Raw genomic sequence first — 6,104 nt, 5'->3', positions numbered from 1 at the left:
ACCATGCTGTAAATTTGGGAGCATTGTTTTTCCTGAGCCTGATCTTCTCTTGACTACACTGTTGTGCATTTACGATGATTGATGCCCATCTTTAATGTTTAAAATATATATGTAAAGCCAAGACTTTTTTTTTTTTTTTTTTTTTTTATGTTATTTTTTTTAAATTTTTGAAATACCTTGTTTATGTCTATGGCCCAATGTGGAGACTTCTTCTCTTCACTTCTTGCACCAGGCTTAGGTGGAAGTGAGAAGCAATAACTTTACAGTGAAGGAAAATACCCTCAAAGTTTGTAACCTTCAGGAAATGTCTATATTACCGTTCTAGTAAAAACTGTCATGTTTCAAAATTTCCATCACTTTCTATCCTATTGAGAATAGTCACAAGGGCAAAAAAGAGGGTGGATTCCCCCAGAAGGAACACTGGCTGCAATAAAAACCTGATCGGAGTTTTGAAGGAATGCTTCAGCATGACTGGTAATCAGTACAGAGCAATTTGCATCCACCAGGCTGAATACACCTTTCTATCCCCTTTATATTATAGGAATGTTTGGGAGGCATAAGATATCCAATTTGGTGGTCCTACACAGAGATTAAATCAACTTGTGTTTTGAATGAGCTAACACTTTCTCTTCTGTTGGAGCTACAGCTATACAAGGGCTAATTTAGAAGTTAGGTGAAGAGTGCATTAAATACTAGAATAATACTGACAATATATAACATAACACGTGTTAATGCCTCATGGGTTTCACCACAGCTGAAATGCCAAGTTTGCCTTACCATTTCAGGAAGCCACAGACATGTTCCTAAATCTTCCATCACTTCTGTGATACTTGGCTACAATGAGGGGAAAAAAGTATTTGATCCCCTGCTGATTTTGTTTGTTTTCTCATTAACAAAAAAATGATCAGTCTATAATTTTAATGGTAGGTTTATTTTAACAGTGAGAGACGGAACAGTAATATCCAGAAAAACGCATTTAAAAAAAGTTTTATAAATTGATTTGCATTTTAATGAGTTAAATAAGTATTTGACCCCTTTGCAAAACATGACTTAGTACGTGGTGGCAAAACCCTTGTTGGCAATCAAAGGTCAGAGGTTTCTTGTAGTTTGCCACCATGTTTGCACACATCTCAGGAGGGATTTTGCCCCACTCCTCTTTGCAGATCCTCTCCAAGTCATTAAGGTTTCAAGGCTGACGTTTGGTAACTCGAATCTTCAGCTCCCTCCACATTTTCTATGGCATTAATGTATGGAGACTGGCTAGGTCACTCCAGGACCTTAATGTGGTTCTTCTTGAGCCACTCCTTGCCATGGCTGTGTGTTTTGGGTCATTTTGTCATGCTGGTATACCCATCCACTACCCATTTTGAATGCCCTGTTTGAGGGAAGGAGGTTATCACCTAACGGTACATGGCCCTGTCCATCGTCCCTTTGATGCAGTGAAGTTGTCCTGTCCTCCAAAAGAAAAACACCCCCAAAGCATAATGTTTCCACCTCCATGTTTGATGGGAATATTGTTCTTGGGGTCATAAGCCGCATTCCTCCCCCAAACACGGCGAGTTGAATTGATGCGAAAGAGCTCGATTTTGGTCTCATCTGACCACAACACTTTCACCCAGTTCTCCTCTGAATCATTCAGATGTTCATTAGCAAACATCAGACGTGCCTGTACATGTGAGGTATAGCAAATATTGCGCTAACTAGTGCAAGGAAAGTGGATTTCTAGAAAAAAATCAAAAAGCTGCTACATAGGAATATGACGAGTATTCAAAGTGAAGTGATATGTAAATGTAGCGCTAATACTGTGTCCAATGAATATGCAAACAAAGTGAATGATCAAATGCATATACAAAATAAATATAAGTGAATACATAAATGCATAATAAGTCCAATATAGTGGCGAAATCCTTAAAGGGAAAAAACAGCCAAAAGTCCACAATGCATAGATGGTGGTTCACAGAAAGGAAATGCTGATGGAACAAACGTATGGAACCTCCAAGATAAAGAATCTTCCATTCATAGAAAAGAATGCATACCCTTACTGGAGCCGGTGGACCCAAATGTCAGCGACAACGAGTCATTAGGAGATAGTTCTCCAAATCGACCGAACCATCCAGACGATCTAATGGATTCAGAGGGTACATCCCAGAGGACTGGTAGATATCAGCTGGGCTGGAGAGTAGCTGACCGGAACAGAAGGACCCAACCAACTCACATCCGGAAAGTATGTAAAAAAAGAAAGGGGGCTTCCAATCGTGTAGGTCAAAAAAGTTGGGTTTTTATTATAAAACCAGCATACATAGGATAAAATTGTGATCACAAGTAAAAGCAATGTGGGGAGAGAAGTGCCTGTACATGTGCTTTCTTGAGCAGGGGGACCTTGCGGGCGATGCAGGATTTCAGTCCTTCGCAGTGTATTTTTAGTAGTTTTCTTGGTGACTATGGTCCCAGCTACCTTGAGATCATTGACAAGATTCTCCCGTGTAGGGTCTGGGCTGATTCTTCACAGTTCTCATGATCATTGAAACTCCATGAGGTGAGATCTTGCATGGAGCCCCAGACTTAGGAAGATTGACAGTTATTTTGTGTGTTTTCAGTTTGTGAATAATCGCACCAACTGTTGTCCTCTCACCAAGCTGTTTTGGCGATCGTCTTGTAGCCCATTCCAGCCTTGTGTAAGTCTACAATCTTGTCCTTGACATCCTTGGACAGCTGTTTGGTCTTGGCAATGGTGGGGAGATTTTAATATGATTGATTTCTATAGACAGGTGTCTTTTACACAGGTAACAAGCTGAGATTAGGAGACTCCCTTTAAAGCTTGATACGCACTATACAATTTCCTTTTAGATTTACCTTCAGCTATGTAGTGCAAGTTCCTGCCTGATTGCATACAAATTTTGAAGTGTTTAGGTTTGACCTCATATTATATGGTCTTGGTAAATCTAAAGGGAAAAATTTGTATAGTGTGTATCCAGCTTAAGGCATGATTCACACCTATGCATTTTTAGTGCATTTTGCAGATTTGCACTACAGTCCATGTAACATGGTTTCCTATGGAACACATTCTGTAGTGCAAAAAGCATTAAAAATGCATAGGTGTGAATCAGACCTTAGGCCTTGTACACACGGTTTGATTGTTGGACAACCGAGCGTTTGATTTTTGTCAAAAGCGCGTGTGCAGGATTTTGTCTAGCATACGAACTATCCACAAATGTCGTTTGACAAACACTAACTTAGTGACGTACTATGAATGTATAACGAGGAAGTTCATTTCTCAAGCACCACCCTTTGGGCCCCTTATGCTAATTTTGTGTTAGTAGAAGTTGGTAGAATTTTGGTTAGCATTGGCGGAGTAACTGGAATGTTTAAAAGAGAAAGTGAACCGGACCGGAGGAGGACGGGTCACCGACATTGCCCCAAGCTGCGGGACTTGGAGGGGGGAGACCGCCTGATGTTTCTCGGGTTATCCTGTTGGTGACTGCACTATCCATTCGCCTTCCCATGTGTACCCTGATGTCTTGATGTTATGTGACCATCTGGCTTTTCCCATCCTTTGGCCATGTGTGATGGAGTGTCATTCCGAGTTAATGTTGAGCCTCGGCATCATTTGATTACATCGCATGTTTTTTACATTGCTCTGGTAAGCAGTTTGGCAGCACGTGGGTGTGGTGTGTTTTTTTTTCGTGCACACTGAAGTTTGGTGAAAGCTTCACGTCATCTCAACTTTTCAATTTAATTCTCACGGACTTATTTATTATTTAATCACTTTACTTAATTTAGCGCTGCATTTGGATTTTTTTTGGTTAGCATTGATTTGTGATTTTCAGATCGTACAAAACACATGCCTTTTAAAATACGCATAACTACATCAGTAACACCAGCAAAGCAGCTTCATTATAATCCCATTAAAGAGGATGAGAATGTGCGCTGCATTTCGACATTTCATCAATTGCCGCGTCAGTTTACAAGACTGAACTCTTCCCAGTCGTTCCTTGATTCCGAGCATGCGTGTTTTTACTTTTGTGTGACGATTTCTGTACTGACTATCTGAAAATCTGTTGTTGAGTTCACATCCAACAAAAATTTTATAGCCTGCACATCCAGCTTTTGTCTGATGTAAAAGTCAAATCGTCTGTCGAATGCACCGTACTAACGATCCGAAAATCCGCAGACAGCTCATCTTTCGACTTTTCCCTTCTGATTTTCGTATCGTATGTATGAGGCCCTTAGAGCCGGTTCACACTGGGACGACTTGTCAGGTGACTTAGCCACTTGACAAGTCGTGTCTCGTTCTGTACAATGGAACCGTTCTAATAGGAGCGACACAAGTCGCTCCGACTTAGAAAAAGGTTCCTGTACTACTTTGGGGGCGACTTGCATTGACTTCTATATAGAAGTCGTTTTGCAAGTCGCCGCTGCTGTCGCGTGCAGATCGCCTGAGGCAGTCGCGCTCCAAGTCGTGCTGCCTCAGTGTGAACCGGCTCTTAGAGAGTACTCCTAATTTCAGTGCGTTACCTGTGTAGGAGACACCTGAGAGCCAGAAATCTTGCTGCCTTATAGGGGGATCAAATACTTATTTCACTCATTAAAATGCAAATCAGTTTAAAACTTTGAAATGCGTTTTTCTGGATATTTATTTTTTTTGTTTGTTATTCTGCCTCTAACTAACTGTTAAAATAAACTTACCATTAAAACTATAGACTGTTTAATTTCTGTCAGTGGGCAAAGTCAGCAGGGGATCAAATACCTTTTTCCCCTCACTGTACATTTTGAAGGCCTTGTGCACACTGGCGTGTTCATTTAGGAATTGATTTTGTCCTTCTACAAGTCAATAAGAATGCAAAAGCAGCTTGATTCAGTTTAGGACATCAAAGGTATTGCACATCGATCTCAAATGCACCTGTAAGAAACTTTTTCCCCTTCTACACGAGCCCTGAAGCTAAACCCCTTTGTTTAAAACCAATATGGACGTCTATATCTTCCAATCATGTGCAAGCTAAAATGCTGTTTTTTTTTTTTTTTTTTTTTTTTTTTTTTTTTTTTTTTTCTACAGCGACTTCACTTCCAAGTGCACTTTTAGTGCAAAGTGGATTTGCCTTTAGTAAATAACCCCCAATGTCTCAGTTGCTAGCAGGTTGCCTAATTCCTAGTCAGACACTTTTAAAGGATACATCCAAACCCAGTTAAACATGAGAACATTACATTCAGCCAGTCTACAGTACCCTTTATTGTCACTACTAGAAATTAGCACAGATCTTGTTACTGCTCCGCCAGGCTTTTTCATCAGAGTTGCTCTTTCCAATTACAGAATGCCATGAATAAAACAGCTAAAGGTACACAGAGTAAACTATTACCTGAAGAGAATTTGAGACCATTGGACTAAATAAAATACTTTTATTCTAAACTCAACATCTGCTATATGCAACCTCTTGCCTTTTTTTCTTTACAATGGCTGCAACATCATTTTTCAGCTTGCAGATACAAGACTCAAGTTGTTGCCAAAAGTCTTTAAACATTTGTGACTGCTTCTCTGTAAATAGCCGCAGCAGATAAATGTTCTCTTCTTCCTGGATAGAAAAAAAAATGCTTTGATTTCTATACTCATATTGTCCATATATCATTATATATGTGAAGACTTTACATTATATATTGTCCATTTGTAACAGACTTTTGTTAATCAGTAAATAGAAGTGTTGATGTTTTGTTCATTTGTGGATGCATTCTATTTGCTATAGCTCAAAAGTAGAACGTTTTTGGCATGAGGAAGCATTGAACGTGGGAATGGAATCCTGAGAAATATGTATACTAGCTAAAGGAGTCTTCTTGTCTAATATTTTCTACTGTTTTGTGACTTGAAGATGCGGAGTAAATAAAGCTAACATTCATCAAACTTTGCATAGCATGCCCATGATGTTGGTCATCCATAACCATTTCCTCTTACTGAAAGCTAATCTCATCCCTTAATAGAAAGAAGCATATGCTGATAGAATCTTGCAAAGCTGTAAAATTGGAGAATGATGGACAGAGGCAATCTGGTAATATGAAGTAGTCCCAATGACAGCCTAGTTGGGGTCATTAGATCATTCTTGAAGTAAACGTATCAC

This window comes from Aquarana catesbeiana, linkage group LG04 (genome assembly GCF_042186555.1).
Source record: "Aquarana catesbeiana isolate 2022-GZ linkage group LG04, ASM4218655v1, whole genome shotgun sequence".
In the NCBI taxonomy this organism is placed as follows: domain Eukaryota; kingdom Metazoa; phylum Chordata; class Amphibia; order Anura; family Ranidae; genus Aquarana; species Aquarana catesbeiana.
Note: the sequence above shows the minus strand (reverse complement) of the source record.